Source organism: Arachis ipaensis, chromosome B5, assembly GCF_059453495.1.
Source record: "Arachis ipaensis isolate K30076 ecotype BB chromosome B5, ASM5945349v1, whole genome shotgun sequence".
Taxonomy (NCBI): Eukaryota; Viridiplantae; Streptophyta; class Magnoliopsida; order Fabales; family Fabaceae; genus Arachis; species Arachis ipaensis.
Window position 1 is genome coordinate 149,161,935 of NC_142440.1, and position 14,177 is coordinate 149,176,111.

At 37.3% G+C, this 14,177-nt stretch overlaps 1 non-coding gene across 1 annotated transcript; it reads right to left on the reverse strand.

The window, feature by feature from the left end:
- Positions 1 to 11,447: 11,447 nt before the first annotated feature.
- On the reverse strand, positions 11,448 to 11,555 carry LOC148566190 (small nucleolar RNA R71). Its single transcript, XR_015885268.1, has one exon. It is a non-coding gene; the product is annotated as a small nucleolar RNA R71 (small nucleolar RNA).
- Positions 11,556 to 14,177: the final 2,622 nt, after the last annotated feature.

The following is a 14,177-nucleotide window of genomic DNA, read 5'->3' on the forward strand; positions in this document are numbered from 1 at the left end:
GAAAGTAGACATCCAACGCTTTCCAGAAATATATAATAGTTCATACTTTGCCCGAGTTTAGATGACGCAAACTGGCGTTCAACGCCAGTTCCATGCTGCATTCTGGAGTTAAACGCCAGAAACAGGTTGCAAAGTGGAGTGAAACACCAGAAACAGGTTACGAACTGGCGTTCAACTCCAAGAGAAGCCTCTACACATGTAAAGCTCAATACTCAGCCCAAGCACACACCAAGTGGGCCCCGGAAGTGGATTTCTGCATCATTTACTCATTTCTGTAAACCCTAGTAACTAGTTTAGTATAAATAGGACTTTTTACTATTGTATTTACATCTTTTTGATCATCCTAAGTTTTATCTTGGGACGTTTAGTTCTTAGACTTGGGGACTGGCCTCTCGGCCATGCCTGGACCTTGTTCTTATGTATTTTCAATGGTGGAGTTTCTACACCCCATAGATTAAGGTGTGGAGCTCTGCTGTTCCTCACAGATTAATACAAAGTACTACTGTTTTTCTATTCAATTCAAGCTTATTCCTATTCTAAGATATCCATTCGCACCCAAGAACATGATGAATGTGATGATTATGTGACGTTCATCATCATTATCACTTATGAACGCGTACCTGACAAACACTTCCGTTCTACATGCAAACAAGCTAGATGAGTATCTCTTAGATATCTAATACAGAGGACCGAGTCCGTGATATTAGAATCTTCGTGGTATAAGTTAGAACCCATGGATGGCCATTCCTGAGATCCGGAAAGTCTAAACCTTGTCTGTGGTATTCCGAGTTGGATCTGGGAAGGGATGGCTGTGACGAGCTTCAAACTCGCGAGTGCTGGGCGTAGTGACAGACGCAAAAGGATAGTAAATCCTATTCCAGTATGATCGAGAACCGACAGATGATTAGCCATGCAGTGACAGCGCATTGGACCATTTTCACAGAGAGGATGGGATGTAGCCATTGACAATGGTGATGCCCTACATAAAGCTTGCCATGGAAAGGAGTAGGAATGATTGGATGAAGACAGCAGGAAAGCATAGGTTCAGAGGAACGAAAGCATCTCTATACGCTTATCTGAAATTCTCACCAATGAATTACATAAGTATCTCTATCCTAGTTCATGTTCTATTTATCTTTTAATTATTAAAACTCTACAACCATTTAAATCCACCTGACTGAGATTTACAAGGTGACTGACAAACCCCAATTTGACGGTTTATCTTGTATTGAATTTAGGGGATTTTATCACCTTTTACCCACATTTATTCAATGAAATAGCATGGTTTTATAACTTCTCCTTTAATTGTGCTTGAATGTGAAAACATGCTTTTTAGGACTCAAAATAGCTAAATTTAATTCACCTTGATTCTATTAGATGCCTTGATATGTTTGTTAAGTGATTTAAGGTTTAGGAGGCAAAGATTGGATCAAGGGAATGAAGAAAGAAAGCATGAAAAGTTGGAGAACTCATGAAGAAATGGAAGAACCGGAAAGCTGTCAAGCCGACCTCTTCGCACTTAATCGGCCATAACTTGAGCTACAGAGGTCCAAATGATGCGGTTCCAGTTGGGTTGGAAAGCTAACATCCGGGGCTTCAAAACGATATAAGATTTGCCATAGTTGCTACACGTATGGTGGCGCGCACGCGCAAAGTACGCGCACGCGCCGATGGTGGCACATGACCCACTTAATGCAAAACGTGGCCAGCGAATTCTAAAGCCTTGTGGGCCCAATCCAACTCATTTCTGATGCTATTTAAGCCAAGGATTGAAGGGGGAATGAGGAGACTTCATACTTTTCATACCTTTCATACTTTAGAAGTTAGTTACCATTAGTTTAGTTTAAGCTTAGTTTAGTAGTGAGAGTTAGTTTCTAGAGAGAGAGAAGCTCTCTCTTCTCTCTAGAATTAGGATTAGGATTAGGCTTAGTTCTTAGATTTAAGTTTTAATCTTTGCTTTCTTCCACTTCTATCTCTCAATTCTTTGTTGCTACATTCAATCTTCTTCTATTCCTTTGTTGTAATCTCTTCTATTTTGTTTCCATGCTTTGTTGTAGATCTACTTTTGTTCCTTCTCTTCTCTTTCAATTCAATTAGAGGTAATTCATAATAATTGTGTTCCTTTTGATTGTTGTTGTTAATTCCTTGCCATAATTGTTGTTAGATTCTACTTTTGTTATCAATTTACTTTGCTTTTCTTTTATGCCTTCCAAGTGTTTGATGAAATGCTATGGTTGGATTTTAGTATAGATTTTGTTCCTCTTGGCTATGGTAGAGTAATTAGTGACGCTTGAGTTATCTAATGTCTTTGTTGATTGATAATTAGAAGTTGCTAATTGATTTAGATACCACTAAAGCTAGTCTTTCCCTTGGGAGTTGGCTAGGACTTGTGGAATCAAGTTGATTCATCCACTTGACTTTCCTCCATTATTAGAGGTTAACTAAGTGGTAGCAATGGACAATTGTGGTCACAATCAAGGAGGATAACTAGGATAGGACTTCTAATTCTCACAACCTTGCCAAGTGCTTTTTAGTTGTTAGTTTATTTTCATTGTCATTTACATTTCATGTCTCTTATCCCAAAACCCCAAAATACAATCCATAACCAATAACAAGACACTTCATTGTAATTCCTAGGGAGAACGACCCGAGGTTTAAATACTTCGGTTTATAGAATTTAGGGGTTTGTTACTTGTGACAAACAAATTTTTGTATGAAAGGATTATTGTTGGTTTAGAAGCTATACTTTACAACGAGATTTCATTTGTGAAATTCTAAACCGTCAAAAATGGCGCCGTTGCCGGGGAATTGCAATGGTGTTATGTTATTGGTTATTGTACATATGTGAATAGTGTGAATATCTTGCTTTTTGCTTTATTTGCTAGTTGTAGAATTTTATTTCTCTTATTTTCCATTATCTTTTGATTCTTGTTTTCTCTTTCCATTATGAATTCTCATTTTGGCTATGAGTGTGATTACAACTATGTTGTAGGTGATGAGGACTATAATGGAGATGTGTATCAAGAATGGGACAATCAAAGGTGGGAAGAGCCATATGCTTATGATCATTCATCATGGCAACAACCCCCACCAATGCACTATGAGGAAGAGCCATTCTTTGATGCATATCAATCAAATGGCTATGGTGGATCTCCTTGTGATTTTCAAGAACCACCACTATATGCCTATGAGTCATATCCTCAACATGACCCTCAACCACACTCACAAGCCTATTTTCAACAAACACCTCCATATGACCATGATCCTTACCCACTATACCAACCTCCTTTTGAACCATATGAGCCATACATGGAACCACAATTCCAAGATTACTACTCCCAAGAACCACTTCAATACACACCACCACCTCACCAAGAAGAACCACCTTCCTATAATGAACCATTTCTCCAAGACAATGAACCTTCTTATCCACTCCAACCTCTAATGGATGGAATCCTTGGCGTTCTTCTTCAAGGACATGAGGAGATGACAAGGGATGTGCAACAATTCATGACCGCCTTGGATGCGGTGGTAAACCGGTTAGCATCCCAACTTTTGGACACTCAAGGAACTCCCATGGCTCAAGAAGAGCATAACATGAAGGAGAGATTGGAAACTCCGGTGGAAAAGGAGGAATGCTACTTTGTGTTAGAACAATTGGAGGAACCTATGACCATTGAAGAAGGGGAAGAAGGGGAAGAAGTGGTTGAAGACTTAGGAGATGCGGAACTTCCATGGGAAGCTAAAATCAAAGAAAATCCCTCCAAGAAGAGTAAATTTGATGTTGAGGAGGAATGTGCACAACCTCCAAGGCATATTCTATATGAAGACTTGGAGGGAATGAAGCAAGAATTGAGTTCCCTTGGTGATGAAGATCATGCATCCAATCTTCTTGGTGAAGAATCCTTTGAATTTGAAGAATCCTCTCCCAATGAATTTAAAAGTGATGAGGAGGTAGATTTCTCTCAACCTCCCATTTATGACTTGAGTGATGGAGACGAGCTAGATGAAGTTGATGAACAAAGGATTGAGAATGAAGAAGTTTATGAAGAGGTGGAGATTGACAAGGAAGAACACAAGGGAGTGAAGCTCGCTAGCACATTGGAGATACCTCTCCCCAAGCCACCACCATCCACTCTCTCATTCAAGTGGGTAAATTCCTTATACTCAAGCCTTATTATTCCCCTTGAATATGGTTTGCTTGAGACGGATGGTCAACTTAGACATATTTGTGGCTTTAAAAGCAAAAAGGAAATGGCTAGTGGTTGGAAACATTATTCTAGGCTCATTATGGTTGCATGTTCAAAGTTTAATTGCACGGTTTGGTATAGAGCTAGATTGTTTGGGTCTAGGAGAATGTTTGGTCACTTTATTGAGAATTCTAAGGTCATGCCACCCAAATGGAATAATGATAATCAACTTGAAGATGGGTGTGGAAATAAGATATGGGATCCGGGAATACATGAGGATCAATTTTGGGAGCCCATGGTTTGTGAAGAACTCCATCAAGGCTTGAAGATATTAAAATTGACGAATGGAGCTTATTGGAGATTCAAGCATTGGTGGATGTTCAAGGATAGCTTCAAGCACAAGCCACATTGAGAGGAGCTCCACATAAGTCCAACTTAAGGACAATAAACAAAAGTGTTAGGTGGGAGACACCCCACCATGGTAAAATCTTTTCATTTTCTCTTTTGTAAATATTGGTAAAATTAGTTTAATTTCATGTTTAGATTAGTTGGTAGAGTTTAATTGGTAGTTTAAGTATGTTAAATAAGGTTTTATGCTGTTTTGGTAGCTGTTTGGAGGTTTGGAATGCTTGGATTGGTGCAAAAACATAGAAAAAAATTTTTGAAAAACAGAGCACCATCCACGCGTACGCGTACATGGCGCGTACGCGCACTTCCAGCATTTTCGACCATCCACGCGCGCGCGCCATGCGTGCGTACGCGCGGATTGAGAAGTTCCAACCTCCATACATTTTCCAGAGAGTTGTGCCTGCGCCGCGCCAACGTTGTGCCTCTGGCACAAACCCCACTTGCGCACACGCGCCCATGACGCGTACGCGCCACTCTCAAAATAAGCCAACGACGCGCGCGCACCATGCGTGCGTGCGCGTGGATGCCCTTTCTTCCATCCATTTCTTTTCTTCTCCTCCTTCCATTTCTCCCTTTTTCCTTTCTTCTTCCCTCCTCCTACCCCTCATCCAACACTTCCAAACACCATTGACAACCATTTATTTTAGTTAACAAATTAGTTAGTTAGTTAGTTGATTAGTTAGTTTTAGTTTAGTTTTCATTTTATTTTCTCTCTTTTCATCATAAGTGTTGGAGTATTGACTTTGTTTACTATACATTGCTATATCCCTTATTGCCTAAATGCTATTTTAGCATGAATGTTTTTAGATAATCTTTGTTGGATTCTATGATTGAGGTTATATTTTGTTACTTGGTTTTGAGTTCTTCATGCTTACCTTTTGAAAAATACCAAGTGATGAGAATTGTCTTCGAGCTTATAACTCTTTTGAATTGCATGTTGTAGCTAGCCACCATGTGATTTGAACCGTATTCTTTGATTAGGCAATCTCTTGATGGATGATGTTGTGCATTTACCTTAATGCATTGTGTTCATGATTATATCCATCCATATGTTTGACTTGAATGCTTTCATGCTTCTCTAATGCTTGTTTTACCTTACAAGCTTACTTAAAGCATCTCAAGCACACTAGGATAAGTGAAGTGCATGCTTCTTTTGTGACATAGCTTTTATGCTAATGTGTATTCTAAACCGCGCAATTTAGAATTCACACACCTAATATTTCTTAATGTCACACTAATTCCCTCACCTCATTCTAGTGATTTACCTCATTCCAACAATGTATGCTTCCTTGCTTTTATATCTTCTCATCTTATGGTGTTATATTTTTGTTTTTCATAACGAATGCACCACAAGCAACCTTGGAAGCGGAAGAAAGAACACATAGCAATCTGGAGAGTCGCCGTACCCCCTTGCTCATCTTTGAGTGCACCGAGGACGGTGCAAACTTTTAAGTGTGGGGAGGTCGTCCGACCGTTCGGCAATCTTGGGTGACAAGTTTCTAATCCCAACACTTTTGCATTTCATTCTAGGATTTTAGGATTTTTACTTGCATTTTCTTATTTTTGCATATGTATACACAATAAGCTTAGTCAAAATAATGAAATTTTTCGAGAAAATTATCTATAAGGCACTTCAATTGATTTGAGTGAAAACTTTTCATAGAACTTGCTTGAATTATATATATTGTGGAACATGTTTTGAGCTAAGAACACAAGCTTGTGAGATTTGAGCCTAACGGTGTGGTTACATCTTACAACCACTTATTTTTCCTTCTTGTGTGCATTATTCTCTTTCTATGATTGTAATCTTTGATTTGTTTGACTCTTTATGTCCATTATTTGGTGTATTCATGCATTTATATGATTGAGGTCATCATTTCATTAGCTCACTTACCCAAATAGCCTACCTTTTATCTTCCATTGTTAGCCAAATTTGAGCCTACGATTAACCCATTTGTTCTTAATTTAGCACATTACAAGCCTTAAAGCGAAAAACAATAAATGTCCTTAATCTGGATCTTTGATTAGCTTAGGCTAGTGTATGTGAGTATCATTCAAGTGTGGGAACCTTGGGACATTGGGTGAATAAAAGGGTAGTTTTGTAATTTTTGTTGTAAATATTGGGAATTGGGTACATGCTCATGTATTGATTAAATGTATAGACCTTATGCATTGGTACTCTTGTATATAGTTTGAAAGAAAAAAAATAATAAGAAAAAGAAAAGAAAAAGAAAAGAAAAATAATATGGAAAAGGAAAAAAATAGAAAAATAAAAAAAAAATAAAAGAAAAAAAAATAGAAAAAAAAAGAAAGAAATAAAAAGGGGACATAATGCTCCAAAGCAAGGTCCAATAAACTCAATGCGTAAGTGTTGCGAAATGAAAAAGAAAATGCATGAGTATGTGAAAAAGTGAAGAATGGGTAGTTAGATTAGAACTTAATTGTATAGGATGTCATAGGTTAGGTGGGAAGTTTAAGCTTATCAAAGATTCAAATTTCAAGCTCACTTGACCAAATATGCATCCTACCTTGACCCTAGCCCCATTACAACCAATGGAAAGACCTCATGATACTTGTATGCATGCATGAAATAAGTGTTGATTGTTAGAAGAAAAACAAATCTTGGAAAGCATGAAATAGAGGAGAATTGAGTGAATCAACCCTAAACACTTGAGCGAATAGAGTGCAAACACATCCGGTGAGGGTTTGATGCTCAATTACATGTTTTCACCTATGATCATAATTTTCATGCAAGTTTGTAAAAATATTTAATAACTCAATTCAATTGTGGATTAGACTTGCTAGTCCTTAGCCCTTGTGCATATATGTTTCTTGGGAATTGATTTATTTTGACCAAGCACTTGCATTCATTTAGATAGTTGCATATAGGTAGATTGCATTTAGTTAGTTTCCATTGAATAAATGCCATACCCTTACTTCATTCTTGGCTTAACCATGAGGACATGCTTGGTTTAAGTGTGGGAAGGTTGACAAACCCCAATTTGATGGTTTATCTTGTATTGAATTTAGGGGATTTTATCACCTTTTACCCACATTTATTCAATGAAATAGCATGGTTTTATAACTTCTCCTTTAATTGTGCTTGAATGTGAAAACATGCTTTTTAGGACTCAAAATAGCTAAATTTAATTCACCTTGATTCTATTAGATGCCTTGATATGTTTGTTAAGTGATTTAAGGTTTAGGAGGCAAAGATTGGATCAAGGGAATGAAGAAAGAAAGCATGAAAAGTTGGAGAACTCATGAAGAAATGGAAGAACCGGAAAGCTGTCAAGCCGACCTCTTCGCACTTAATCGGCCATAACTTGAGCTACAGAGGTCCAAATGATGCGGTTCCAGTTGGGTTGGAAAGCTAACATCCGGGGCTTCAAAACGATATAAGATTTGCCATAGTTGCTACACGTATGGTGGCGCGCACGCGCAAAGTACGCGCACGCGCCGATGGTGGCACATGACCCACTTAATGCAAAATGTGGCCAGCGAATTCTAAAGCCTTGTGGGCCCAATCCAACTCATTTCTGATGCTATTTAAGCCAAGGATTGAAGGGGGAATGAGGAGACTTCATACTTTTCATACCTTTCATACTTTAGAAGTTAGTTACCATTAGTTTAGTTTAAGCTTAGTTTAGTAGTGAGAGTTAGTTTCTAGAGAGAGAGAAGCTCTCTCTTCTCTCTAGAATTAGGATTAGGATTAGGCTTAGTTCTTAGATTTAAGTTTTAATCTTTGCTTTCTTCCACTTCTATCTCTCAATTCTTTGTTGCTACATTCAATCTTCTTCTATTCCTTTGTTGTAATCTCTTCTATTTTGTTTCCATGCTTTGTTGTAGATCTACTTTTGTTCCTTCTCTTCTCTTTCAATTCAATTAGAGGTAATTCATAATAATTGTGTTCCTTTTGATTGTTGTTGTTAATTCCTTGCCATAATTGTTGTTAGATTCTACTTTGTTATCAATTTACTTTGCTTTTCTTTTATGCCTTCCAAGTGTTTGATGAAATGCTATGGTTGGATTTTAGTATAGATTTTGTTCCTCTTGGCTATGGTAGAGTAATTAGTGACGCTTGAGTTATCTAATGTCTTTGTTGATTGATAATTAGAAGTTGCTAATTGATTTAGATACCACTAAAGCTAGTCTTTCCCTTGGGAGTTGGCTAGGACTTGTGGAATCAAGTTGATTCATCCACTTGACTTTCCTCCATTATTAGAGGTTAACTAAGTGGTAACAATGGACAATTGTGGTCACAATCAAGGAGGATAACTAGGATAGGACTTCTAATTCTCACAACCTTGCCAAGTGCTTTTTAGTTGTTAGTTTATTTTCATTGTCATTTACATTTCATGTCTCTTATCCCAAAACCCCAAAATACAATCCATAACCAATAACAAGACACTTCATTGTAATTCCTAGGGAGAACGACCCGAGGTTTAAATACTTCGGTTTATAGAATTTAGGGGTTTGTTACTTGTGACAAACAAATTTTTATATGAAAGGATTATTGTTGGTTTAGAAGCTATACTTTACAACGAGATTTCATTTGTGAAATTCTAAACCGTCAAAAATCCATTCGTCAGTGACCAAAGCTTGCTTCAAGCCGACAATCTCCGTGGGATCGACTCTTACTCACGTAAGGTTTATTACTTGGACGACCCAGTGCACTTGCTGGTTAGTTGTGCGAAATTGTGACAAAGTGTGATTCACATTTGAGAGCACCAAGCCATTGTTGAAGATCACGATTTCGCATACCAAGTTTTTGGCGCCGTTGCCGGGGATTGTTCGAGTTTGGACAACTGACGGTTCATCTGGTTGCTCACATTAGGTAATTTTATTTTAATTTTAAGCTTTTTATTTCTTATTTTCGAAAAATACAAAAATTTTTTTTTTACTTTTTCGTTTTTCCCAATTAATTTTTGAAAAATAAAAAAAAATTTAATAAAATCATAAAACCAAAAATATTTTGTGTTTCTTGTTTGAGTCTAGAGTCAAGTTTTAAGTTTGCTGTCAATTGCATCTTTTTAATTTTCTAAAAATTATTTTCGAAAATTTCATGCATTGCATTCTTCATGATCTTCAAGTTGTTCTTGGCCAGTCTTCTTGTTTGATCCTCATATTTTCTTATTTTGTATCTTTTCTAGTTTTTCATATGCATTTTCAATTTGTTAGTGTCTAAAGTTTGATAATTTCTAAGTTTGGTGTCTTGCATGTTTCTCTTTTCTTGAAAATTTTCAAAAATAAGTCTTGATGTTCATCTTGATCTTCAAAGTGTTCTTGGTGTTCATCTTGACATTCAAAGTGTTCTTGCATGCATTGTATGTTTTGATTTATAATTTTCATGTTTTGAGTCTTTTTTGTTGTTTTTCTCTTTCTTCATTAAAAATTCAAAAATCAAAAAATATCTCTCCCTTATTCTATCATAAAATTTCGAAAATTTGGGTTGACTTTTTCAAAAAATTTTAAAATCTAGTTGTTTCTTATGAGTCAAATCAAATTTTCAATTTAAAAATTCTATCTTTTTCAAATCTTTTTCAAAAATCAAATCTTTTCCATTTTTCTTTTATGATTTTCGAAATTTTCAAAATGATTTTTAAAAATCTTTTTCTTATTTCCATTTCATATTTTCAAAATTAATGCTAACAATTAATGTGATTGATTCAAAAATTTTAAGTTTGTTACTTGCCTAGTAAGAAAGATTCAATCTTTAAACTCTAGAATCATATCTTTTTAGTTTCTTGTTAGTCAAGTAATCAACTTTAATTTTCAAAATTTCTTTTTCAAATCTTTTTCAAAATAAATTTCAATCACGTCTTTTTCAAAATCAATTTCAAAATCTTTTCTAACTTCTTATCTTTTCAAATTTGATTTTCAAATCTTTTTTCAATTAACCACTTAACTTTTTAATTGATTCTTATCTTTTTCAAAACTACCTAACTAATTCTCTCTCTAATTTTCGAAAATCCTTTCCTTCTTTTTCAAAAATTCCTTTTTAATTAATTAATTGTTTTAAAAATTTAATTTAATTTAATTTCAATTTTAATTTTTGAATTTTAAAAATTAATTTTAAATATTTTTATTCTATTTTGTTTAATTTTCGAGTTCTTCTCTTCTTCATCTCCTTCTATTTATTTATTTATCTACTAACACTTCTCTTCCACCTAAAATTCGAACCCCATCTTCCTCTCTATGTTCAAATTTTTCCTCTTCTCCTTCTTACACTCTTCTCTTCTTATACTTACATAAAGGAATATCTATACTGTGACATAGAGGATTCCATATTTTCTTTTGTGTTCTCTTCTTTTTCATATGAGCAGGAACAAGGATAAGAACATTCTTGTTGAGGCTGATCCTGAACCTGAAAGGACTATGAAGAGGAAGCTAAGGGAAGCTAAAGCACAACTCTCTGGAGAAAATCTGACAGAAATTTTCGAAAAAGAAGGAGACATTGCCGAAAATAATAACAATGCAAGGAAAATGCTTGGTGACTTTACTGCACCAAATTCCAATTTACATGGAAGAAGCATCTCAATTCCTACCATTGGAGCAAACAACTTTGAGCTTAAACCTCAATTAGTTTCTCTGATGCAACAGAACTGCAAGTTCCATGGACTTCCATCAGAAGATCCTTTTCAGTTCTTAACTGAATTCTTGCAAATCTGTGATACTGTTAAGATCAATGGAGTTGATCCCGAGGTCTACAGGCTTATACTTTTCCCGTTTGCTATAAGAGACAGAGCTAGAATATGGTTGGACTCTCAACCTAAAGATAGCCTGAACTATTGGGATAAGCTGGTCACGGCTTTCTTAGCCAAGTTCTTTCCTCCTCAAAAGCTTAGCAAGCTTAGAGTGGATGTTCAAACCTTCAGACAGAAGGAAGGTGAATCCCTCTATGAAGCTTGGGAGAGATACAAGGAACTGACCAAAAAGTGTCCTTCTGACATGCTTTCAGAATGGACCATCCTGGATATATTCTATGATGGTCTGTCTGAATTATCAAAGATGTCATTGGACCATTCTGCAGGTGGATCCATTCACCTAAAGAAAATGCCTGCAGAAGCTCAAGAACTCATTGACATGGTTGCAAATAACCAATTCATGTACACTTCTGAAAGAAATCCCGTGAGTAGTGGGACGCCTCAGAGGAAGGGAGTTCTTGAAATTGATACTCTGAATGCCATATTGGCTCAGAATAAAATATTAACTCAGCAAGTCAATATGATCTCTCAGAGTCTGAATGGATTGAAGGAATCATCCAACAGTACTAAAGAGGCATCTTCTGAAGAAGAAGCTTATGATCCTGAGAACCCTGCAATAGCAGAGGTGAATTACATGGGTGAACCCTATGGAAACACCTATAATCCCTCATGGAGAAATCATCCAAATTTCTCATGGAAGGATCACCAAAAGCCTCAACAAGACTTTAATAATGGTGGAAGAAACAGGTTTAGCAGTAGCAAGCCTTTTCCATCATCTACTTAGCAACAGATAGAGAATTCTGAGCAGAATCCATCTAGCTTAGCAAATATAGTCTCTGATCTATCTAAGGCCACTTTAAGTTTTATGAATGAAACAAGGTCTTCCATTAGAAATCTGGAGGCACAAGTGGGCCAGCTGAGTAAAAGAGTCACTGAAATCCCTCCTAGTACTCTCCCAAGCAATACAGAAGAGAATCCAAAAAGAGAGTGCAAGGCCATTGATTTAACCATCATGGCCGAACCTACAAGGGAGGGAGAGGACGTGAATCCTAGTGAGAAAGACCTCCTGGGATGTCCAGTGACCAATAAGGAGTTTCCCTTTGAGTTCCTCAAAGGAATCTGAGGCTCATTTAGAGACCATAGAGATTCCATTAAACCTCCTTCTGCCCTTCATGAGCTCTGATGAGTATTCTTCCTCTGAAGAGGATGAAGACATTACTGAAGAGCAAGTTGCTAAGTACCTTGGTGCAATCATGAAGCTGAATGCCAAATTAGTTGGTAATGAGACTTGGGAAGATGAACCTCCCTTGCTCACCAATGAACTGAATGCATTGGATAGGCAGAAATTACCTCAAAAGAAATAGGATCCTGGTAAATTCCTAATTCCCTGTAACATAGGCACCATGACCTTTGAGAAAGCTCTGTGTGACCTGGGGTCAGGAATAAATTTAATGCCACTCTCTATAATGGAGAAACTTGGGATCTTTGAGGTGCAAGCTGCTAGGATCTCATTAGAGATGGCAGACAACTCAAGAAAATAGGCTTATGGACAAGTAGAGGACGTATTAGTAAAGGTTGGAGGCCTTTACATCCCTACTGATTTCATAATCCTAGACACTGGAAAGAATGAGGATGAATCCATCATCCTTGGAAGACCCTTCCTAGCCACAGCAAGAGCTGTGATTGATATGGACAGAGGAGAGTTGGTCCTCCAACTGAATGAGGATAACCTTGTGTTTGAAACTCAAGGATCTCCTTCTGTAACCATGGAGAGGAAGCATGAAAAGCTTCTCTCACTGCAGAGTCAATCAAAGCCCCCACAGTCAAACTCTAAGTTTGGTGTTAGGAGGCCACAACCAAACACTAAGTTTGGTGTTGAAGCCCCACATTCAAACTCTAAGTTTGGTGTTGGGAGGTTCCAACCTTGCTCTGATTATCTGTGAGGCTCCATGAGAGCTCACTGTCAAGCTATTGACATTAAAGAAGCGCTTGTTGGGAGGCAACCCAATGTTATTTAATCATATCTATTTTATTTTCTCTTTGTTATTTCGTGTTTTATTAGGTTGATGATCATGTGGAGTCACAAAAACTACTGAAAAATCAAAAACAAAATGAAAAATAGCATTAAAAATAGCACACCCTGGAGGAGAGCAGTCTGGCGTTTAAACGCTAGAAACAAGCATCTGTCTGGCGTTTAACGCCAGAAACAGGCACCAAGCTGGCGTTTAACGCCAGAAACAAGCATCTACCTGGCGTTACATTTGGGCGTTTAACGCTAGAAACAAGCAGCAGTCTGGCGTTAAACGCCAGGATTGCACAGCAAGGGTGTTTTACACGCCTAATTGGAGCAGGGATGTTAAGTCCTTGACCCCACTTGATCTGTAGACCCCACAGGATCTGTGGTCCCCACAGGATCTCCACATTTTCTTCTCTCCTTTTCACACCTTTTTCATAACACTCTTCCCCAAATACCCCTCACCAATCACCTCAATCACTCTTTCCCATCACCTCTTCACCACTCACATCCACCCTCTCTTCCTCATAAACTCCACCTACCTTCAAAATTCAAACTAATTTCCCTCCCAAACCCAACCCTAATGGCCGAACCCTACACACCCCCTCACTCCTATATAAACCCCTCATTCCTTCTTCATTTTCACACAACACAACCCTATCTTCACCCCTTGGCCGAAAACACCTTTATCCCCATCTCCTCCATTTTCTTCTTCTTCTACTACTTTCTTTCTTCTTTTGCTCGGGGACGAGCAAACATTTTAAGTTTGGTGTGGTAAAAGTATAGCTTTTTGTTTTTCCATAACCATTTATGGCACCTAAGACCAGAGAAACCTCTAGAAAGAGGAAAGGGAAGGCA